The 25,332-nt window shown below is 42.4% G+C and overlaps 2 protein-coding genes across 3 annotated transcripts in view; one reads left to right on the top strand and one right to left on the bottom strand.

Annotated features, from left to right (window-relative positions):
• palm2akap2 (PALM2 and AKAP2 fusion) overlaps window positions 1-18,169 on the bottom strand; it is a 100,201-nt gene extending 82,032 nt beyond the window's left edge. The window contains exons 1-2 of one of the 2 annotated variants that reach the window (XM_076757460.1): window positions 18,108-18,169; window positions 15,315-15,437 (exon numbers count right to left, since the gene is read on the bottom strand). The gene's annotated coding sequence lies outside the window, so the exon portion shown is untranslated. Of the gene's footprint in view, window positions 1-15,314; window positions 15,438-18,002; window positions 18,070-18,107 lie in introns of those variants that run through there. The other variant, XM_076757459.1, reaches the window with a different exon arrangement.
• Window positions 18,170-18,304: 135 nt separating this feature from the next.
• plppr1 (phospholipid phosphatase related 1) overlaps window positions 18,305-25,332 on the top strand; it is a 45,878-nt gene continuing 38,850 nt past the window's right edge. Inside the window, exon 1 of the mRNA XM_076757465.1 lies at window positions 18,305-18,442. The gene's annotated coding sequence lies outside the window, so the exon portion shown is untranslated. The remainder of the gene's footprint in view (window positions 18,443-25,332) is intronic.

Here is a 25,332-nt window from a genome sequence, read left to right as displayed (position 1 = left end):
TTTGTATGTCAAAAAGGATTAGCAAATCATGTTTTACACAGCATGGGGGTTGTACAAATTGTTGCTATTTTACTGTAAAAATTGTTAATCTGTAGGTTGACATGGAGCCAATCCAATGTTAAAGTTGCACTAAATATAACAGTACTGTGCCCTATACAGATATGCCTTAACATTTACATAACACCTCACAAAGGAAAAGCTAGTAAATAAAATGTATTTATTTGAACTCCTCCAGTGTGGGATTGTTTTCAACAAAGCTCTGTACACATACATATACTAAACTTTGATACAACCACGCAAGGAGTGCGGCTGTGTGACCCACTTCAGATGTGCAAACACGTGTGTTTGCCACAACGGTGGTGATAAACAATTCATCAGCATCCTGGGCAGGATTTGGGTGATGATGAAGGATGATGACAGCCCTCTTGTCAGTACAACGTTATTAAGACAAATGAATTATTAAACAAAAGGTGAACTGCGATTTTACGCCGTTGGATAAAATGACATCATGTAACATAAAGTGCCAGAGGTTTGTGAGGTTGTAGTATTTCATAGCTGTCGGCTTTAACTTTCCTTGATCTGAATAAAATGGCATGTTTTCAGTTTGAACAGTCCTGGAAGAGGTTCATTAAGCCCACACAATTTCCTACCCACGAATGACCCATATCGTCCTGCAGATGACAGTCAAAAATTCCACATGCCTATCAAGATATTCATGTACTGCTATGAGCTGTAATATCAACAACTGCAACCTGACTGTGGTCCACCGTCCCTGGTATTGTTGCAGTGCAACCGTATCCCACAGCTATAGACTGTAAGCCCTGCCTTTGTTCAAGATCTGTCTTTCCTGTCTGATGCAGATGGCCTCCTTGATCTTTCTCTGGCTGTCCACTGACTCCGGGTCAGTTTTTGTCAGATATGTTTTCCCAAGGAACCTCCACGCTCAAATCTAAAAATATGTGATCCGGCTGCAGACTCAACAAAAACTGGAGTGAATTCTGTCCTCCTGGATAGAAGTTATAGGGGAGTGATGGTAAGGGACGTGAGCAAATTTAGCTGTTTTGCATGTAGCTTGTTTTGTATCTAAATACACAAAGGGATGTCTAGAAATTTACTGCTTACTCAGTGCTAGTCATTAGCAAGATTTCCTTATTTGAAAATTCAATCATTTCTTGAATGCACTAACATGTCATTAGTTTCTGCTTACAACATTCACACTGTGATATAACTGTGGATCAAAAAACATCCAATTTCTCCATCTGATACCAGGGATAGGCCACACAGTTACAGAATCAAGCTTCACTGTATATCTGCAATGGCTAGTTTAAATGATTTCCGTCATGGTTCAAGAGTTTCAAGATGTGGTGAGTTAAAAATGTCATTTAAACCACCCTCCAGAGGTCACGGGTTCAGCGTCTGGCTGATGCGCACAATTGATTCTCGACGATGTTTTCCAAAATGAAAGCTTGGACCAAACTGAGCATGTGCGCTCGGCCTGGCTTTGCGAGGCTGAGGTGGGGTGAGGTGCAGCGCAAGGTTGTATTAGTCATCATCAGCATCCAGCTGAGTTCAACATTTTTCCACATATGGACAGTGTGAATAAAACATCAGAGAGGAGAGCGTTAATTTTTCATTCCAGTCCATTGACTGGTCAGCCTGCGTCAATAGACACAGACAAAGACCATGCTAATGGCGGTTCATAGTGCTGGGGTGATGCGTGTATATGTGTGGGAGAGAGAGGGCAATATTATAGAGCCTTCTGTACAAGAAGGAAGAGTTGGGAAAGCCCTCTTAGCATTTAACTGGGAAATCCCAAGCAGTAGTTTGGAGGAGGGGGAGGTGTGTGGGAATCATTTTTGGGGAGAACCCTGTGCTCAAAGGGTGGAGGGGGCGGTGCTGCGAGCACACACACAATGTAGCAATGTAACAGTGAGGAGTAAAATGTATGTTTTTTGGGGTTTCCTGTATTTAGAATTCTGATTTCTGCTCGGGTGTGTACAGTTTGTGCGTCCTGGTATGTATGCATGCATGTGTGTGCGTGCGCATGTGTGTGCACAGCTGTGGCACGCAAAAGAAGGCCAGGGCCCCCGAGACAAACGTGGCCGCTTACTCACTCGGTTGCCATGGTGACGGGGAGACGGGAAAGGCTCTGTCGGAATTGCCATTAAAATGGAGAGTAGCATGCCACACACACACACACACACACACACACACACACACACACACACACACACACATACACAGATTTGTGTTTCCATCACTTTTGGGGACACAAAATAGACTCACATTCATATTTTGAAGACTCAGCATAACCATGACCGTTGCTCACCAAACCCTAAACCTATCCCTAACCTTAACCCGAGTGTTCACCCTAACATGGAATGTTTTTACATCATGAGTGTTTTGTCCCTTTAAGGAAGACAAATCCCCACAAGGTGACCGTTTAACAGATGTCCCCATAATTTGAGTTATACACATACACACACAGTGTATTCGCATGAACACGAAACAAGTGTACAATCTCACACACACCAACATGAGCATGCGCGCACACACACACACACACACACACACACACACACACACACACACAGAGTTGTAGCATTGTTGTGGTGTTTATCAAATGAGGGATGTGATTGGTGTGCTGGAATGTGCAACCCAGCCACATCAATATCACAATTAACAGCTCCTAATTCCCCCGGGCACAGGTGTGTGTGTGTGTGTGTGTGTGTGTGTGTGTGTGTGTGTAAGAATGGGGCAATATTAGAATAGTGCTGTGGAAGAGAATAGCTGGACCCAGCAGGATACCTATACAGAGAGTGAGCGTCTAGTCTCCCTCTCTCTGTGTGTGCTATTGTATTTTACTTACATTAATTTCTGGAAAGTGAGTCCATTTTTGGAAAGTGATATGTTTTTAAAGAGCTGTTTTAGGGTTAAGGCTTGGATTTAGGTTGAGGAATTAGCTTTCCATTCTTATATGGCACACCTTGGCAGTGACTATTGTTACTGGTACCTACAATAGTAGGCTGATTAACTGGACATGCTAACATGGCAGTTTATACTGGTGCAGGAAAAATGCATGCTTTGATCTGTTCCCAACACTTCTGCTCTCGTGTTTTTGGGGAGGGTTTTTAAAACAGACCACACAGAGGCCCTGACACAACACTTCAACAAATGCAGTACCACCCGAACAAGGAGATTGCCTTTACTGACTTTAATCACAGATATAGCCACACAGTTTAAAGTTCAATTTGGTAAGAGTCTATCAGAATATTAGCGGCTGTGAGCGGGGGGGGGGGGAGTCACACAGGTCAGTTCTTTGAAGCAGATTCAGAGTCTTTTGAAATGTTTTGTGAAGCCACCAAACATAGGAAAACAAAGAGCCAAGAAATGCAGGGCAAGACTTGTGGTCAGAGACAGAAGGCTAAGGTATTTACTGGGGAACAGGAGAACAGACATAATCAAAAGCAGGCAGGTGTAGCAACGAGGGTTCAGTCAAAAGGTAAATGCTAGAATCTTGCATGAAAGCAAAAAACAATCTAGCAAAGAGTGAGTGTGACAGAGCAGCTTAAATACTGGGCTGATTGGTAATGAGAATCAGGTGAGGATCAGGTGAGTGGGCAGGTAGGTGTGGCTAGCAAGGGGAGTGACAATGGAAAAGTACTGGCTGAGCAGGTGTGCAGATGGTAAGGAAATGGCAGCAGGTAAGAGACTGAAAGCACTGTGACACATCCCAAAGCTTGACAGGCACTGCTGCAGCTAGTTATGGTTGGAAACTGATGATTGGACAATCACTTTTCAGAGGAGGGTTTAACGAAGGGTTAATGCTACTCCTTTGCAATGACACAAACAAGCTGAGCTGGCTATAACCAAGTGGAAGAACTGATTTTTCACTTCATCACCTCATTGATGAGACCGCTTAAATATCCCAAAGCTTGAATCAATACTTGGGAACTGCCCATCAAAACTGCAGGTCACCTTTGCGACAAATCCATTAAAAACATGAGAGCAATAATTGGGTTGGGATGTTTCAACCAATCTTTAATGCATTCATGCTGCACAGTAAGCTGACATGCTCTCATGCATTATCCTGCTGATTTACATTGGTGGTTTTGTGCGTCTGACAGCAGAGGAACGGCCCTGTGCTGGAATCCTTATGGCGTGAATACAGTGGCTTTGTGAATTTATAGCCTGAGTGAGGGTAATCAGTCCACACACCCGCCGTAAAGAAAGGTTAAACTAAATGTTACAGAAAACCTCAGGGGTGAACGCTTGATTCCCAGCAGACGTTCAAGCAAAGTGATTTTTGTAATAAAACTGCTCTGAAGATGGCTGCATGTGATGATGATTTGCTTGACAGTACTGAGAGTTTGTATGTGAGATTGCTACTCATGTACGTATGTGCATATACTGCGGCTCTGTTTCTCTCTCTGTCTCTGTGTGTGTTTTTCAGATGGCTGACCAGACTTGTGTGTTAGTCCTAATAGATTCATGCTGTTGCCCAAGGCCACAGCTGCAAAAATACAGTTTCACAATACTGCCGCTTTGCTGCCTGCATAATCCCTTTTTTCAGTCTCTGGATCCCCCTGCCTTCATATCTAGTTTTTTTTTTTCATCCTCTTTTCTTTCTTCTTAGATTCTCTCTCCCTAATTTAGGCTGCGCCTCCCACTCCTTCTCTGTTGTTGTCATAAATTTTTACAGACAAGGAAAATGTCTTTGTTTTCCTGCCTCCCTTTACTTCCAGTGTCTTTCAAATAAGATCACTTCTTTTTTTAAGCCTACATATTTAACATCCATTGTTTGTCATTCAACACCTTTTCACCAGTATTTGTCTAATTTGTAATGATTTGACCTCAAAAGGCCTTTACGTCAATTGTTTGCATTAGAGACAGTCTCACCAAAAGCTCAATTACTGAGATTTCTGCAAAGCTGCGCTCCTCTTCATCATTAGTGTGACATCATTAGTACTGCGTTTATCTCACTATTGGACTCAGCTGACTTCTGTCAGAACGTCACAAACCTACTCACTGTTTTAACCAAGCTCTCGACCGTGTTCTGACCATATGGCATCAAAATTGAACAAGGGTTTCCTTTCTGGACTTCATGACTTGTTCGTTCCACAGTTTCGTTCATCCACTTCTCTGTGTTCCTGTTTAATTTCCTGTGAAGTAAGGTTTCTAATAATTCCTTAAACTACTTACAAGGAAAGGAAGTTGTCTTTGGTTGCTTTGGGAAAAGTGGCGAACATCAAGGACGAGGAGGAGGCTGTAATTAACGCAGTGCAGCGTCCTTCTGCTGTACGGCTCATCTTCAAAGGACCGCAGAAAAACAAAGAGATTTTAGAGAAAGCTTGGCACAGCATTAGCTTGGCTGCAGGTTTGCCAGGTTTATTTTTGATTGGATTAATGCTGTTTTACCTTGACAGATCTTTATCTAGCCTTAAATGAAAGTTTTTTTTGTGTGTTTCAAAAGGGTCAAAGTGTGTGTGGAACAGTCACAAAAATAAAGACTGACACCAAAGCAGGTGGCAGTAAGTCACAAGATGCACACTGCCAGTCATACTAATTCATGGACAAGACTGCAGGCATGTTTAAAGGGTGCAGACAAAGCAGAGGAGTCAGATTGTCATGTTTATCCTGATGCACAGTGACGTCACAGTCACAATAAAGCAAGATGGCACAATCCAGGAAAAAAGCTAGTGAGTTAAGCTAGCAAATTTTATCAACATTGTTCACTGATCTGAACTTTGAAGCTGTTCAGTGTGAACTAAAGCAGGAATTAATGTGTGCATTCACAAGACTGGCATCCACCTTCCCTCTCCTGGAGGTGTCGGTGGTGGTGGCAACTGCTCACTGACTAAATGCACCAAAGTCTAATTTCTCCCAAGCTATCCACCGGAATCACCTTCACTGCAGTCTATGCAATCCCTGAATCACATTTTTCATTTTAAACACTCTGTTTAAATATTCACATTGTTTACCAGGTTTCGAGAGACGGTGAGTCACATCGACCACAGCTTGCTGATTGGCCCTGATTGGTCTTTTCGGTCAATTGCGTGGATGATTTCCAGACTGAAATCATCGAGAGAAAAATGAACTTAGAAGATGTAATATATATCTCTGGGTGGATTCATTTCAGTGGCATCAATAGGACAGCGATGTCCAGCCGTGCATATTATGTTACGACCCTCTCACATCCTGGTAATGTAATTACTTCACTGTTGACATTTATAATGTCATCAGCGTCGCTTCAGTGTGAGCATGATCTAAGACAAAAAAAATTACTGCTGCAATCAGACATTATGTTCATATCAGTTCACTGCTTTTACGATGACAAAATCCTTTTCAGTGATACATCAGTGACCTTTGCAGCATCATGGCTTATGAAAAGCTAACCTGAAAAGATATTCCATTCTGTTCTGTGATACACGAATCTTACAGCTTGGAAGATGTTTGTGCACAGACGGGTGGCCGGTACATTTGCATCACATTTGTACTTGTGCTGTGTTCGCTGGCCTGTGAGACAGTGTTTGGGGAGGAGAGGTGACAAAACATGAGGGAAGGGGAAGGGAAGGAAAGGTTGTAGATGCCTAAAGAGGGAGGAGAGGAAGGAACAATAGATTGTGTGCTGTATTATTTATCTCCTGCAGATGTAAGTCTACATTATTTATCCTCATGGGCAGCGCATTTCTTCTCTGGCCGGAAATAAATTACGTTCTTTGCGTGGAGGATATTTTTTTATTTATTTATTTATTTATTTATTTATCACAGTTCAGATCTTCTACATGGGACTTATGCCCATTGTGTGCACTTACAATGCAATATTCAATCAAATATATTTCTGTTTGGGCACTTGGACAGTGCCCTGAGCAAACTCCAGTACTAATGTGTTTGCTTCTCTGTGCCCCCTGTGTGTGTGTGTGTGTGTGTGTGTGTGTGTGTGTGTGTGTGTGTGTGTGTGTGTGTGTGTGTGTGTGTGTGTGTGTGTTTGTGTGTGTGTGTATGTGAGTGAGTCACACTGCTTCTGCAAGCTTTCAGCCCTCTGAATCTCTAATGGAGATGAATGCTGCCTCCTCCACCTCCAACAACACTGATTTAATCACACAAATAGGCAGCCAAACTCACCTTTGTATGCATGTGTGTCCACAGTTTGTACGTGTGTGTGTGTGTGTGTGTGTGTGTGTGTGTGTGCGTGTGTGCGTAACCCTCTGTCATCTTTTAGGTCAGACCACAAGGTACAGCGTTCTGAGCGAACACCCTAAGGCCTGTGTATGAAATTGCACTAAAGTGTGTGAGAGTGTGGGTGTCTATACGTGTCAGAGTGAGTGTGTGTATTTCCATACTTCTCAGGACAGCGTCCTCACAAGGTTGGACAACCTGAGAGAAATCAGGACACCCTGCCACTCCTCACACATTTTTTAAGGAGTTATTTTTGGGTCAGACTGCGGGTTTACGGATGGGATTAGAATTATGATGAATTTGCCTGAGGTTAGGTGAAGGATAGAACGTGAGTTTATTAAGAAGAGAAGGTTACAGCAGATTTAGGATTTGGGTTTTAAATTAAGATATAAATTATTGAGGCTAGGATTAACTTTCAGCCTGAAGTGCTGCAGTGGAGTGTTACAGTTTAGGTAACAAATTCAGTCGGAGAAAGTCCTCCAGAGGTTTTTATTCATGTGTGTCAGTCACTGTAACTCAAAGGGGCATAGCTTAATTGGCATTGCCATGGCAGCCATTTAAAGTCCTCTTCCAGCGACGTCACAACCACATTCATGCTCCCCCGGCTTCTGCGAAAACATCCGCTCCCATTCAGTTCAAAGCGTTCACCTCAAGACTTGACGTCTGATCATGTTCACCGCTCACAGAGCTGGAGTCAGGGAGGTTTAGATCCGCAAAAGGAAAGCAGGGTTTTGTAGACAATGTTCACTGAGCAGGAGTTAGTTTTTACATTTTAATGTGATTTTAAACCCGAGTGACTTAATGGTCATTAAGTACAAAAAGTCTATATTTGCTTCTTCAGTGGTGCGGTGAGGAAAGCCCTATCTCGCTGAAGCATCAGCATCTGTTTGGGTCATCGACTCTTAATGTGCGGCATGCTCATTTTGATAGATATGAAAACTAGGCCACTCTGTTTCGCCAAGCTGTAGAGTCATTGTGCAGAAATTGTATAACACCCGAGAATGAAGAGACAGGGCTCCTGTTTCTTTCTTTTCTGTGTGAATTATTTATTTGTTTTCTAAATCTGTAATTAAATGTGTTCAGTTAATGTGGCATCGGCACTAAAAGCTGGCATTCGTGGTGCAAAATGTGCTGTGTTCTTTTCAAGGGAAAAGTGGAAGGTCCTGGCCCACTTTGAGCACTGAGCACCTTCCAAGGACTGCAATGAATGAAGCTGTAATCTAGACTGCACCTTCTCTTAAATCGAATCCACCCCGTGCTTCGGATGAAGTTCAAGTGCAGCAACCAGAGGACAGTTTAAAGGACAGATTTAAAAGCTTTCTACCTCCACACTCCAAATGTGGAGGAGCTGTTTGAAAAGTTACACACAAACTAACAAGGCTCTGAGGCAAAACTTTTAGTTTGATTGTATTTGTCTCTCGATATCTTCTTCACTGCAACACTCTGGAGGGCTTCGTTCTTGTGGGATTTCTCTGGGGAAACCCCCCTTCCACTGTCTTCAAAAAAACAAGAGAGATGGAGGTGGAGGACGAGAGAGATGCAGGGGACAAGCTGAGAAATGGCGAGACGCTGAAATGGAGAGAAACTGACAAATGAAGAGAGATGTAGAAACAGAGGCAACAACAACAGAGTGGATTTTCCACCGGCTGTGTTTATGATCACACAGATAAAGCAGGACAGAAAAATACCACAGAAGGGGTGTGATGATTTATGGCTGATGCAGATGAAAAGCTCCTGCTCCCTCTGCAGCGCTGGGCTTTTGTCTTGCCTCACTAATCCTCCCAGCACCCCCTTCTCCCTCTTCCTTAAGCCCACATCCTCCCCGAACGTCCCCAGTTTGTGTTTTCCCATCATCTCTCTCACTCTTCTCACACATCTCCCTGCTTCTTTTCTCCATCAAATGCACCAGACTCTCTGCCCGTCACTCCCCTTTATAACCCCTCCTCAGGGATTTTTCCCACTCATTTAAACATCTCCTTCTCCCAGATCGCCCCCCCATCTCGCACATCAATCCTGCTCTCTGCACCCTTTCGCTTCCCAGCCCTGACCCACCCCCTCCTCTCCCTGTGATCCTGTTAAAGCTTCATGTCAGCGCCAGTGTCGGTTCACACAGCGGTGCGCCACATATTAAGCCGGACAGCCCTTGTGCGAGTCTGGGAGTTAGAGGCAGACAGAGTCTAGGTCAACACCAGCATCTGTCCTCCATGGCCAATTGGGGGGGTGGGGGGGCTGGGGGGGCTGGGGGGGCTGGGGGGTAATGGGAGGGGATAGTGCATCTGTTTAGTACAGGCAGATTGCCTTTTGAGTGTGGAAAAAGTAAATATGTCTGTTGACAATCCATAGGAACATTTCAAGTAAAAGTGTTTGGCCAAAAATACGTATCACAGAGTTTGGAATCTGGCTGCAGGAGTTTGCTACCATTCAGTGAAAATGGCATTAGTGCAAAGGTCTTAGGGGTGTGAATATTTGGGAATCTCACAAATCAATTTGATTCTGATTCTTGGGTGCTGATTTCCAAGGCTGGATTAGTACAAACTGAAGCCATCATCTCTCTATGCTCACCAGTGCACTGTGTTCCAAAACGATCCACTGGTGTCCTCAGTCCACTGAACTTTTACATTCTCCCGCTTGCATGTGAATAACAAAATGAGGGGCAGTGCTGCTCTGTATTATCATCGTTACATCTCCAGCAGTGGAGAGCAGCCTCCCTGCTGCACTGTTAGCGCCGCAAAAGCCATTGTTGTACAAGTTGTGAGCGGGTACAGACTTTTTGAGGTGAAGCAGACGGAGCTCTGAGTTGTTTTCTTCATCTCAGCTGGTTCATGTTGTTTAATGCTGCAGCGTGCTGGTCAGCAGGTCTCGTTTGTTTCTGCTTCGCGCCAATCACACACAGGTTGACCACTGATATTGGGTAATAAAGCCTGTGTTCGATGGTGTTGATATCCAGGTTCTGTCCTGGTTGGTCAAGTACACTTATTCACTATCTCGCTGAGAGTTAGCTGAGTAGAGTTTCTTTGCCATGCAACCAGCAGAGACTCCTGCATGTCACTGCTCCTGGCGATGAAACAGTGACGCTCATAACCCAACATAAATCATCAGCTTTTTTTTTTTTTTTTTACACTTTGGTTTTTGTACAGACGAGTGAGATTTTGTTGTCTTTGGATATAGCACGGCTAGCTGTTTCCCCCTGTTTCCAGTCATTGTGCTAAGCTAAACTAACCATCCTCTGGCTTCACCTTCTTATCAAACAGACAGAAAGGAGTGGAGGCTTCTCATGTAACCCTTGGCAGGAGAGCAGTCAGCGGTATATACAGTGTGGATATGAATGATGTGTTTTTAGCCTGAAGCTCTTGAGCAAATGCATTATTTAAGAAAAAGTCTCCATCATATTTTCAAATACTGTTTCCTTCTCTCCCTCCCTTAACCTTCCTTCCCTCCATCGTTCCTTCTTACTTCCTCCTTCTCCTCTCTACTTATTCATGCCCCATCTTCTGCTTTCCGGTCCTCTCTTAATCCTATCTTCTTGTTCTCATCCCTCCGTCATCTTCCTCTAATCCTCTGTCTCATCCAAATTCTCTCCTTTCTTTTCTCCAGTCTTCCTTTTGTTCTCTTCATTCCTGCGCTCCACTCTTTCTTTTTTCCTTCCTTCTCCTCCTCTCTATCCACTCCAACCCTCTCTCCTCCATCTATGTTAACATTTACATCTCTCCTCCTCCTCTCAAGTTCCTCTTTATCCCTTTCTCTGTTGTGTGTTGCTCTTTCACTTCTTCATTTCCTGCCCTGTCCTTCCCCTCTCCTGAACATCTTTTTTCTTTTGTCACAGCCTGTCCCTCCACTGAATGTGCTTTTCTCTTCAAGGAATTGAGCGTTCCCACCCTGGCATCAGTTTGTTGGTTGCCAAGACAACCCCCTGAGCCAAGTTATTTATAGCAGCAGATCAGCATGACTCCCACACAATACAGGCTGTGTGTGGACGTGCGTGGCTTTTTTTTTTTTTTTTTTTTTTTTTGTGGTTGTTTTTAACTGTACCTGTGTATGAACTTTCCTTTAAGACAAACAGTTGTCCCCAATCATTCAATGTCAGTTGAGTAATATGCACAAAAATGCATATCGATATGAATGAATGAATATACATGCATATGTTTGATTATTTTTTCCATTTCAGGCTAATTCAGCTTTCTTGTAGATATTGCAGCATTTAATCAGTTGGAGGTATTTATGGACCATCAGTAGCTAGCTTAGCCTGAGCGATTGTGTGCAACGCATATCTGAAGTCCTGTCTTTTACCTTTGGTTAGCATTACTCAGCTAGCTAAGGGGATGCAACATTTAATTAGCGGGAGGCAAAGTTGTTGTGACCATGAGGCACAATTCACCTTTTTAGGTAGAAGCTAGAAGCTAATGGCTTTGGTCCACCTCCAGCTCCTGCACCAAGCCAGTCTGCTCAACACAAAGAGACCATATAAACCCTCCATGATCATGTAATGACTTAATAATAGCATTTCTCTTTTTGTCAGATAATTATTGCACCTTATGTTTTGTGGGTTAAAATGTGCATTCAGTTATTTTGCCTTTTGTAAGATTACAATGTATTTTGTTCCAATTAGCCTTCTTTGTTTTGGTTTTACCTGCTTCAGCGTAAATTATGTGGTCTACTTATCGAATGATACTTGATGTCTTGTATCCATCCATTGGATTCTATCCATCAAGAAAATGTTCCCTGCCCAGGTAATTTTATGGTAACAGAAAGGTGCAAACAATTTTGTGACCATTTGGACCTTTTAATGTTCACCTGATCCCCAATCACAACTGCTGTCAAAGTGTGATCAACATCAATGTAGTCTGTTTGCACTGGTCACAAACTATTCGTCTTGTGCACACATGCCATGTCAGTTTTATGTTTTATTTTTAGATTTATTAACACAGATCAGTGAAAAACGAGTAAAAAGAAAAAACATGAAGTGAATGTTGCAGCATCCTTTCAAAACAGCATCATCACCAGAAAAACGATCGCCAGGTGACATAAAGAGCAAGAAAGTCCCAATATGGAAGGGATGGGGTGGCTAGATGGATCAAAACTAACACAAGACAGGTGACGGCTGTTTGTGTCCTGTATGAAACTGAAAGTCATGGACTTATTTTAACTTGCATAATGTACTTATGTCACATCATGTAACATGTTTTCCTAAACCAAACCAAGTAGTTTTGTTGCCTAACTATAACCAAAGTTCAGTCGTCTATGATGGTCTGATACACCCGCTACTGGTTGCCTACTCTCCATTGGTATGTTGTTTAGGGAACACTGATATGTATTGTTTTGGGAGCCACTGCAGTCAACCTATTCAGTTTAGCTATGTGGAAATGTTGTTAATTAACACTAAATAACACCATCATAAAATGACAAAAAATGATAAGGGGATCTGATGGGATGCATTACGTTTAAAAGCAAACTACTATATTTACAGTATGGTACTTACTGTCAAATTAATAGCTTGAAATAGTTTCATTAAATGGAGTGAGGCCACCGCAAAGTGAAACTGTTTTCAAAATGTACATTATTTCTAGTCATGACAGTCAAAGAGGGAATCTCTGGACAGCACTGGACGCAGACAGCAGTACATTTAAACATCTCCATTGTCTGCTCTTTAGGCTGTGTGTATGTGTGTATGTGTGTGTGTGTGTGTGTGTGTGTGTGTGTGTGTGTGTGTGTGTGTGTGAATGGCCGTCTGCAAGCCTCTCCAGCAACAGTGATCACAGCCAAGGCCGGTGCTTCGCGGCCAGCCTGTTATGTTACCATGGAAACCAGCCCACCACTTAGGAGCCGCCGAGAAACCAAACACCCTCCGATCAATAAGCTTCTTGAATAATGGGGCCGTATACACACACAGGAAACACACGCAGTATCCTCAGCGTGACTCTGAAACTCCATCAATAAGTAGATGGTTGCACAAATTCAGCTACTTATTCACATGAAGTGCAGTGAGGAGAAAGAGTGAGGAAGAGTCTTTTGAAGCCCACTGAGACACTTGACTGTGTGCTGGAGAGAGGAGTCATGGCAGTTGTCTAACTGCTGAGGACGGAGATCTGGAGTGTGACTATAGCTTGTCAGTTTGTCGCATGATAAAGCTCGAGCTAAAAGTTAGATTTTCAGGTAAATTAGGACAAATTAGCAAGGCAAGTGCTAATTTTAGGGAGCTAGATGTATGCATGTAAAGGTTTTATTCATGGGATGATAAGACGAACTACAGCTCAAAATGAAAATGAATTGTTATTTGGACACAGTGTCATTGGATCTGAAGCCATTAGCTAGGACATACAGTACATGGAGTTTTCATTGTACTGCTCCCTTAACTGGTCAGGTTTGATTGTTTCACCCTGCATGTTATCATACTCTTTGACGATTATTCATATATATATATATATCAATTATATATACATATATATGTGTGTGTGTGTATAGACATCCGTTTTTAAAGCATTCTGAAGTGACAAATATCCACTTGATATCAAAACACAGTCTATTTAAATAAATGTGTGGTTCAGAGTCAGTGTGCGGACACACTCTTTCATTACTGTTGCTTTCCAAAGGCTTTGATGTGCAAGTAATTATACTTGTCTCTCGCAGCAGGCATTTATAATTGTTGTACTCTTTCTCTCTCTCTCTCTCTCTCTCTATATATATATATATGTGTGTGTGTGTGTGTTTGTGTGTATATAGTATAACAGTTATACAACAGTGAAATGTTAGATATATCTCAATATGGAGGTTCGCAACAGCTGAGGAGTAGGTAGGTAGAAGAGCTGTGTGATGTAAACTTTAGATCAGCCTCACAAATATTTCACTTTAGACTGCGGTCCTAATTGATTTTAGTACATCATTATGCATCAATAGGTCTGGTTATTAATCAAACACAGTTCGTAGTGTGTGCTCTTCCACTCATCTCCTTACCAACATGCTCTATTACTGCCTCTATTATCATATAGGTGAAACACGATGCTATATTGTTTCAGTCTGTGTGGAGCTTCTTGGCAGAATAACAGCAGGCATACAGTATATGAGATGACAAGCACACACACCGTGTGATGTAGTGAAAGCTGATATTCCTCGCTGCGTTTATGTGTGTGTGTGTGTGTAGTCCCCAGGGCGAGTGTGCAGCTGGATCTACAACACAGTCCTCATAATCAAAAGACTCCAAGATACAGTGCCAAGTTTAATCTTTGACTCCTTTTGGTTTGCATTTGTCAAATAGCACAATTTCTGTAGACTCGAGGAACAATGCAGGTATAAATGTTACTGTAATTTCATTCAAACACGTCAACGTTTTTGCAATCAGAGCTGTGTTGGAGTAGGAAACAGTTTTCCATTATATCAAACTGCTGAGGCTTTTGGTGTAAGTCTTAGCTGACAGAAGTTAAACCTAGCCCAGCCTTCTTCTGCTCCAGCCTGTCAACTTCAAGGTTGGGTGAGTTGAAATCCACTGAATGGCCCTCCTTCATGCCACCATTGTACGGAGCTGTTTGTGTACTTGCGACTCAACTGTTTCTCTCTTGTCAACAAGCCTTTTTAAGCCCCACAAGACTGCAGCTGTATGGGTGAGTTCTCGCCTCTTTCTTTCAAACTCAAGGCACTTGAGAGCAGAAAAAACAGGAAGTCAGCTGTTTCTGAGATGCTGGAACCTGTGCTTCTGGCACAAGAAATCAGGCTCAGTTCAAAAATGCCTTAATTCACATTTTTCTTGAATCAATAGCAGCTGAACCCCTTTTGACCCAGCCTTCATGACTCATACTCACTGCAATGGCAGCAATCATTCCCATTCTTCAATATCCTCTCACTGTTTGGTAATTTACAGCATTTAAAAAAAAAACATTTCTGTATAACTTTGTTAGTTTTCAGAGTATATAGGACCCAAAATAGCACGCTCAGACAGAGAAGACAGGAGATTGACGGAAGGTTAACGGTTTAATGGATATATCAAAGATTGTGTAATGGGTGAATCCAGAGTGACTGAGTCCAGGAAGTGACAGGTCCAGTTTGTTAAGTAAGAGCAGACTGGCATGGTGCAGACGAGGACAGGTGAGGATTTGACATACAAAAAGGACGGTCAGGAAGGCAGGTAGCAGACAAGGCAAACTGACAAAAAGGTACTTAGTGATCGTCTCGGTCGTTCCCACGCAGGAAGGCAGGTGAGTCTTGACTGCTTGATTGACGCAGCTGTGCTCAGGAGGATAGGAGGCTGGGCCCAACCTGTCGGCCACGCCCTGCAGTGACACAGACTCAGACGTGACAGACAGGGGAGAGACAGACAGGAGGCAAATGGAGGGGAAAACGCAGGAGCACAATGGGATAAAGGAGAGGAGAGATGGCAGATGTTCACACTTTTAGCTCATTGAATCATCTGGAAGAATAAGCAACCGCATATCAATGTACAGTTTCTGCTGAGAGTGCCATCAAAATATTTATGAACGCAAACAACTTGATGAATCTCTTTCCCACGACAGACATTCCAGCGGGAGAACCTTGGGAACCGGAGCGTTCCAAAATACCCAACCCCCCCGAGACTGAGACATTAATAGAGTGAATTTTGCTTCTTGCACTATAGACGTTTCACTGCTGCTGCTTCTCTTGGAGTAACTAAACCGTGCTAACATGAAAAAGAGTGCAGTGGATGTGTTACAGCAGCACCTAGACTGGGAAAATGAATGGACTCCTTTAACAAGTGTGCATCTAAACCTTAGTCAAAGGGTGGTGTTATTTTGCTCTGGTCTTGGGTCTATGCATCAATATGTCTAATACCTCAATGGACCCCTGCAGATTATATCAGCTCTGATTGCTCTGATGCATCATAATCACCACATTTTTATTTTTTATTTTTTGAAGTGAGGCTGGAAGTTTGAAGTGTGCTTATGCAGGAAACATGTAATGCTACTCTTTCTCAACTGTGGTTGCTGGTTCATTGGTGCTACACTGTGCTGCTGCCAGTCAGTAACTGTACTTTAGAGCATTTCCACTTTATGCTACTTATTACTTCTACTTAACTACATTTATCACAGCTAAATAAGCACAGTCATTCAAGGTAAAATGCCTTGCTCAAGAGAACCTTGGCAGTTATTTAGATAGGAGTTTGCGATTCCTGTCCCTGACCATTCTCCCAGATATTCTGGGAACTCATACCCCCAACCCTCCAGTCACAAGCCCTATCTTCTTGTTACCCCATTAAGATCCAGTGGACACCCTATATTTGATCATATTCATCCGACACACTGCAGACCACTTCAGCACTACTGTTAATTATAACTTGTGCTGACTGCACATTTCTTCATTTTACAGTAACATCAGTTTTTCTGCTCACTTTTGTTAATTTGACTGAAGGCCACAGATGAGAGACGAGGGGAGGGGAGAGAGAAAGATCTGGGCTGAAAAAGCAGAGGATCGGAGGCGGGGGAGCCTGAGCGCAGAGTGTAATGTAGCGTGCTCCCTGAATCTAGATCACTGAACACACCAGTGTTTCTTCAGTAATTTCTTGTAGCAGAGATGGGCACCGTGGTTTCAATTCAACGTGTCTGTCCCAGTTTTGGCAGCAGTGCACTCACAGTGCTAACGCTACAACTAGCAGGGTCACAGAGGTGGGACTATAGATTTAGACTTTGAGAGTCCTTTGGGACAAGATGTATTATGCAATAAGCTAGAGCAACAACTGGATAAAGAAAAGGGGGAAACAGAGATGACAGTTGGCTGGTTTCACTGGGAATGGACCTTAAATCCTTGTCCTTGTGTCTGTGTGTGATGCCAGATTGTGTGATAAAAATAGAGGAAACACTCATGATATTTTTTTTTCTGTTTATATCATGTGTACTATGGCTTGATTTGGAATAGTCATATGTGATTTTAGCACACATATGCTATATACAGTCTATCTTTGGGTCTAAATCCATCCAATTTCACCTCCAGATGGCACCAAAGTCAGAAATGGTCAATTCCTACACATAGTGACTTTAAAAAAAAAACAAAAAAACAGTGAGCACACTAACAGTGACATAGCACCCATTTGTCTATGGAGCTGTGACTTTGAGCCTGGACTTTGGTTTTCCATGTTGTCCAAATACGGAAGAAAGAATATTGAAATTTGGGCACTGGTGGTGGATCAAGGACGGACCCAGGGTGGAACAACCACCATGACTATGTGCAATAAAAATGCCAACAGTCAGAAATGTGCTAATTCTTAAAAAGCCATTAATACATAAGCAAACGTGACATTAGCTTTCAAGCACTAACTTTTTTTGTAAACAATTTTCTATATATGTAGCATGAACTGCATTTAAAGGCTCTTCCACATCAACTTTTAACAATTAGTCTTGACTGTCACTGCCCTGTGTGCTGGACAAATATCGTAAATCAACCAATCATAAAACCAGCTTGTAAAATCTTTACTAATATCAGAATATAACCTTGTTCTGCATGTGTCATTCACATACTTGCCTGTAGTTGTTTTCTGAGCAAATTCTTCCTATAAAGGTTTGGAGGCAAGACAGAGACATTTCTTCACAATTTTACACAATTTTATGAACACAGGACCTTTGGACTTGATGTGTGTACCTTTTAATATTTACTACTTGTTTTCACATTTTCAATACCAGTCAAATAAATATATTTATCTAATGATTTACTTTTAGAGCTCCACAATTGTCTGACTGAGAGAAATATATGAAGGAAAACATGACGAAAAACATTTTCCTTGACAAATAAATGTCAAATGTGATTAGAGTAAAATCTCCAAAACTGAAAATTGAATCTTCCAAATCAACATCAGCCACAACTCAACAAACCTCTGTGATTGCGTGAGGCTCCATGAATATAAAGCAGGGTTGAACAGAGCCTCATGCCGCCTCTGTGGAACACGGAGAGGTAAAGACGAAAATGGATGTTCCTACCGGACCTGCGGGTCTATAAGTCAGGCTGGCTGAGGATATGCGGGCTAGACAGCCTCCTTGCTTGTAGCACAGGGTCCCTACACAGAATTAAGTACGCTCCACCGGACCCGAGTGCGCGTCTTGTCTCCGCCCCCCGAAAGGCACAGCATCCATCCTCATGCGCTCACACGCTGCGTGATCCCCATCACAGCCCGAGAGCGGCGGCTTCGCTCAGCCGATGGAGTAGTAGTACTACTAGTAGTGGGAGTGCTCGCGGGTTTGCTTTCGCCTCTTTCTCCTCCCGTTTCCTTTGATGGATTCGCTTTCTCTCTGGAATATTGCTTCGGCCCATCACGGTAAGTGTGAGCGATGCCCGCAGATGCCGTGGGGGGAGAAAGGAGAGGAAACGGGGACTGTGCAGCTATTGTCTGTTGCTGAGGCAAGTTCGGACCTTCCTCAAGTCACAACGCGGGAGCCTCTTTGGATGAAACGCGCCGGAGCTCGCGTTGAAAACGGGTTTTGTGAATGGAGCAGATTCCGATGTGCGGAGAATAGTATTGGATGCATATAAAGAATCTATATCGGTATTTTTGATAGACACCTGTCTGTAGCAGCAACAGTGACCGCCCGCGAGCGCTTATTTACGCCCCTACAAATAGGGCATTTTGGCAGATATCAGGCGCCTCTGTGCCGTGCGTCTCTTATTTCCAACAGCAGGCGAAAAATCTGTGCAAATGTGTCGCCTTCGTTGCCGAGCAAACGTGTCTTGCAGTCCAGCGAGAAAAATTTGGCCCATCTCCCCGCCCCCCCAACATCAGAGGGTGGATATTCCTCCTCAACCAGCCCCCCTAGACACGCACGGCGCGGTTGATGCCTTTCAGATCACTGAGAGAATGAAATCCCATGCTTATTACGATGCCTTGATGAGCGGTTTAGTGTAACCTTGAAATTAATTCAGTGCAGCAGTGTCATCATCCCCTCTTGATTGCTTCTCCTATCATCATATTCAGACAAAATGGAACTATGGATGTGCAGCCTTGGCCTTGGCTTCAATAGCAGAGCTGAATAGAGGAATCAAACCTATATTTTATTAGTGCCCTGGAAGGAAATGCCAACGCAATAAGAGCAAAGTCAGGTTTCTGATGTAAAGGTAGGGTTTCTTGTCTGATTTGGTCCCCTGTTACACGATGCAGCAGCTTCCTGGTGTCAAATACAGTGAAAATGCATGAGGAATAGATTTTACTGTCAGCTTCAACTTGTGTATATATAAGGCTGTGAATGGGATCAAAAAAATCTGTGGTGAAAAACAACAAAATCAGTCACATTATTTGCAGATTTACAGATGAGAGGCATTGCAGATGAGCTGAATTGCTCAGCAGACCAGTATATCAAAAGGCTGCTGGACCATCAGTGTTGCAAGTATCCATTGTATCTGCAGCCTTTATTTTTTTTTTGGTGCTTTTTGCTGTGTTTGTTTATATTTGACAGGTGTATTCATGCTGGTCCCTGTAGCATTGCAGGCAAACGGTATCATTCAGCAGACAGATGGCAGGTGGCTGGGCATCAGGTGAGCCTTTCCTTGGCTGTCAGCAGGGCCCGCTGAATGCAAGATACCTCTTGGCATGCTCCCACCATGCCGCACAACGTAACAGCACAAGAGTGTGTCCATACACTATGTGTGTGTCTGTATGCTGTAGATTTGAGTATGCAAATGCATCTTGCATGTAAGTGCTCACTCGCTCATGTGACTGCACACAGGGGTGAAGGTCCCGTTCTAGACTGCTCATGCAGAACGCTTTCTTTGGCTGTGGGGTGTATTTGTGTGTGTGTGTGTGCATGTGTGTGTGTGTGGGTTAGCCCTTCCTTGAAAACTTATGTCACTTTTGACCAATCAGATGACAAACCAGGCTGAGGTCACATTGACATCATCATGCCTGGCAATGATATACTGTAGTGATGTTTGTGATGTCATCAGCAGCATCAGCACTTATTGAGCTAATCGTGATTGATATTGTCATTATTCAGCAAGACTGTGGTCAACGTCACCTTTTCACCAGATGTATCAGTCATTACTGGGGTTATTATGTTACAATTTTGACACCTGGTTTTGTGTTTTTACACAAATGTGTCACTTTTAGTCACATTTTAGTCATTGGCTGTCAGATTTAGTCCAGTGTTCTTCATAAATGACTAAATACATTTTGTCTTAGTCAGTGAAAACTCACGATTTGTCTTATATTGGTTTTTTCTAGTGTGATGGACAAATTTGGATCTTTAGTTGTTTTATTTTGTCGTAAAAAGGCTACAGCAGGTGCCAAATCTGTTGTGGACTGACTCCATTTACCTCTTCTTTGTCCCATTTTTTTTTTTATTATTCAGGTTAGTTTTGAGTTATTGCTCCATTTTGGTCAAAATTGGCTATTTGCTATGTCTACTTCAGCCAGATTGAACCCTGCAAGCCCAGATTTTAGAATAAAGCCACACTTAGCAAGCTGTTACAGCACAAATATGCTTGTCTTATCATTCCTAATCTCCAAGTGAAGGACAACGAGACAGAGCAGCGCATCCCCTGAGATCTGTCGAAATGGAATCCAGCTCTAGTGTATGATTACCTCTTCACGAAGCGAGTGATGAATGAAAAACATACAAGTGAAATGCAGCATGTCTCCTGAGCAGTGGTGAGTGAGTGCTCGGGGAAACTGGATACACAAACATATCTTTTCTGGCTATTTAGAATAAAATGTTTCAGTTATTCCTTCCTGCTGTCTGGAGCCACAAATGCACAAAAGCTGCTATAGTGCACTTGACAGGTAGGGAAAAAATATTAGCGGAAAGGTGCTGTTCTGAAATGTGTTTCGAATTGCGATACTTACCGGGAGGCTCCAGCAGATCTTATGTTGGTAAAAAATACCCAGACGGGCATATATTAAAGAGGCTGCAGGAAGGACTGACCTCTGAACTCACTCTGATATCTAACGCCTCTCCTACTCCCACACGAGAGTCTCTCTATTGATCACATGCACACACACACACATACATACACACATGCAAACCCTTTCTATGGTCCACAGCTAGCTGCCATTTGATTACCACTAGATGTGGGGCCAGTGTTATTAGTGCAGTGGGGGTGTCCTGATTGGGCAATAGATCTGTCACTGTGATGTCTCCGAGGAATGATTAGCCCCAAGGTGAGATAAGGCCTGCCTCTGGAGGCTGAGTGGACCTCCCTTTATCTGTGAGAAGGCTGATGCATACAGGTGATATGGTGTCAGAGAGGAAGAGGAAGGACAGCAGCGTACTGGCAGCAGAAGCCAGACAATAGACTAGCAGCTAATCTGGCTAAACATCTGTATTTACAAGCATGTTTGATTAATATGAGGGAAAAGTGTTTTGCTGCTGGCTCAAACACATAAGTTCACGCAGTATTTGTAGCATGAATGCAGCGCAAGCTTCTCAGCCCAGACACGTGTATATAATTAGCCAGAATGGCAATGGGAGCGAAAGGAGAAATACTTGAAATTGCAGCCAAATATCCCTGCTGGCTGAGAGCCTTGGTTATGTATTTTTTTTCCATGGTAACTGACCATATGAAGGAGGAGATTGATAATTCATTTGTTTGGGTCTGAAAACCAATCAGCAGGTTAATTTAGAAATATAGTTCATGTAGTCTCCAAAGTGCCACATGGTAAGTTGCTCTGTGTTGTACCTGAACATACCTTTATCTTCCTCTGAAGCGGTTGGAAAGACCTCACAGCTGTTGTTCTGTGCTGCTCAGGCTTATGAATCAGAATGTAGTCTTGTAAAAAGCTGCTTGTTGGCCATCCAGACTCCACCAAAGAGCATTAACTTCATCCAGACACATTTATCCTTGTAGCTCATCCAGTTTAGCATGTTTCAAGCTGTAATGACTCCTGAGATTAGCCTTTTTCATCACTACAAGCACATCTTCACAAAGAAATTTACACTGGATTACCTTTTACTTCAAAAAAAAAAAAAAAGAAAAGAAAGGGTTGTTTGTACATTTCTCTCTGGAAGCACGACACCTGAGTAAGTTTTGTTGACTAGTGCCACGATGCGTGAATGTGGTTTTGGTCTTTTATTTTTAGGTGATTCTCTTTATCGCTGAAAAAAGTAATTGCTTTTTTTCATATTTAGAAATTGCCTTGCAGGCCCATCAAATAGTCTCCTGGGCCATGTGTGGCCCGGAGGAAAGAGGTTCCCCACCCATGGTGTAGAGGCATAAAATGATAAGAGCTGGCTAATATAAAAAAAGACAAAACTCATCAACTGTGTCATAGTGTTCTACTCTGCCTGAAACTGTCAATATGAGCAGTAATTTAATATTCCTCTCTGCATATCTTATATACATGACACATTACAAAAACTGAAGTACAAACACAGATTGTTCTTGCTCCTGTAAAAACAGTTTGCATTTGGTGAATTTAATGATTGCAAGGACGATGAGGAGCTGCACGAGCATGATATTGTATTGAGAGCTCTCAGAACGGAAAGACTTCTTTATCTCCAGCTGGATCAGGAGGACGGTGCTATGATGGTCTGATGATTGTTATTGGGCTGAGAAATCGCTGAACACTCAGAGATCAAGAGCTTGTTTGATCTAAATATAGACCGAATTCTGGAGATGTTACAAGGCAGCATGAGAGAAACTTGCACAGCATCGTTCAGCATTCAACACACGGAGTCCAAACACACACAAACACACACACACACACACGAGAGGCCTTGCAGCACTTGTGTAAATGCATTTTTCCAACTTAGAAATTTACATTTATACATATGCAAATATACCTGAAGCATTTGCAGTTGTTTACTAATGGCATTTGTTGGGATGCAAAGCATCAACCACCGTTCGTGCAGTCACTGCATGAGCTTAACCACAGCTGTTTAAATATAGTGTAAATATTTAGAATTGAATTTAGAAGAAATACAATATTATAAATCCAATTTAGCCTTAAGCCCCCCCACTGAACAATCAATAATAAGTCTATAAAAGTAGATCGTATTGAGAAGGAGGCTCAAATGAAAATGAAATAGAAAAGCGTTGACCTCATTAAGATTTCACTGCACCGCTGTGTTTTTCAATAAGAGACGTTCAAGTGATAAAAAAAGGAAGGTGATAATGAAATGTGAATGTTTTTTCATGAGCAGACAGAACTGTGACATTGAGGCAGAAATGATCGAAGCTGTGGCGGTGAGCTAGAAAGAGCTTCTCAGACAAATACCACTCCGCTTAATCTGGAAAAAGGCATGATGGTGAAACCAGAGACAGAGACCCCGTAGAGTCATTTCCCGTCTAAAGGTCACGTTAAAGGTCACATTGTGACACTAAAATGAGGTTTCTGACCAACACATTATCACGCGATCTGGAGATCTGGAGCAAATATATTAAGATAGCAAATAAAAAGGAGCAGCAAAATAAGGGGCAAACATGAAATCTGTGCTGTATTTGGTGTTGTACTGTTTTCACATGGACAAGCCAAGCTACATCTCATCCCACTGGTGCAGCTTCAGACGGGTAATCTTGTAGTTCTAGAGCATCTTTGGTGAAACTCAGGCCAGCAGCTGATTCAAACCCTTGATCTGTGGAAATACAGAAACATTTGAAGACTTTTGAGACTTTATCTGCGAGCATGTCGCGGGTTAGCAGCATCTAAGAAACAAGCTTAATGTCTCCTCAGCTCTTCTCTGCTGCTTCGTCATGTCATGACTTCTCTTTCTCATACACCGTAAAGTCTGTCTCTGGGGGAATTTACATACTAAACCTTACTGTGGTTATCGTTGTTTTTGGTATTTTCAGAAGAAGCAACCACTCATCATGTATTCAAGAGCATCGCAACTTTCTATCGCACTGTTTCCCACTCATAGATTTTCATTGAGCTGCCCAGGTGTATTAATGGCCAGACTATATTTGGTGACCCATTTTTATATTTCTTTTAAGAGAACAATAGCATCTGTATTGATCGACTAGCAGACAGTCTCCCTCACTCTACCCATCCTGTACACTTCAATCACACATTCTCTGCAGACAAACACAGAGAGATGTTCTCTGTCCCTCCTGTTCATGCAGTGATTATTATATTATTATAACTAGTGTAGCCTAGTTTGAACGTAATTTCTGACTTAGGACAGAGTTTACATGCAGGGGTTGCACCAGCTGAAATATAAAGACATGAATTATAACTCAGATCTTACATCTAACCTTTTGCAGGTGTGAAATCCTCCATAAAATACTAATTTATAACAGTTTGTGTTGACTATTATTGGGTGTTTGTTATAATGTTACAAGTTCATCTGCCCAATAATAAGGTACCATTATATGATCCTATGTTGACGGTTTCATCACTCGATGTCACTGTTATTCTGCACCAACTGTAGATTAAGCCTGTATAGTTATCGTCCCATCACAATGCATTTTCATAGTTCCGTACCTTTTTGTTGTTGTTTGGTGATTAACCTTAGCTATTTTTACCCATTCAAAATCATTCGATTTTTTTTTTCCAGTCTTACCAGCTACGAGCACACGATCCCTCACCAGCTTCCCACCCCCACAGACTGGCCATTAATTGTGTTTGTTGGAATGCGTGACGGATTTGAGGCCTTGAATTTGGGTCTCTGTGGGAATGAATGAGTGATTCTCTTCTGCACCGTGTGAGTGTCAATACAGAGAGTTAATGAGATTTGATTGCTAATGCTGACAAAGTTGTTGAATATTCAGTAAGGTTAAAAAAAAAGCATGCTATCACTCCCGAGAAAGTGAATTAATATGTGTCCTGGGTTGTTCAAATGTTATTTTCTGTACAGTAATGAATGTTTTTTGTCAGCGGTAGATGTCTTTTAATTATGCATTTGTAACATTTTCCCTCCTCACTTTGTTTATTCAATCTGTTTTATTGCAAAGGGGAATTACACTGGTAATTGCCTCTTATTTTATTTGCAAACTAACTGACAAAATTAATGATACTGGATATCTCCACTAAATATAAGCTACAGTATGAGCACCTCCAGCTTGAAAATGTGAGAGACAGTATGGATCTTTAGAATCCACATGCTGTACGGTGAACCCTAACCCTAACTCTCCATATGTGCAAATGGTGTGATACGTGTAGATGCCAAGAAATGTGGCTGCAGGTACACAGAGAAAACCATTCCTGCTGAAAATGACAAGCAGCATGTCCCAGAGGAGGCAGTGAGAACTCTTCTCCTCCAAATGAACCATCTTCTTAAA

The sequence above is a fragment of the Chaetodon auriga genome, chromosome 19 (assembly GCF_051107435.1).
Source record: "Chaetodon auriga isolate fChaAug3 chromosome 19, fChaAug3.hap1, whole genome shotgun sequence".
NCBI classification, from domain to species: Eukaryota; Metazoa; Chordata; class Actinopteri; order Chaetodontiformes; family Chaetodontidae; genus Chaetodon; species Chaetodon auriga.
Note: the sequence above shows the minus strand (reverse complement) of the source record. Positions and strands in the feature narration are given on the sequence as shown.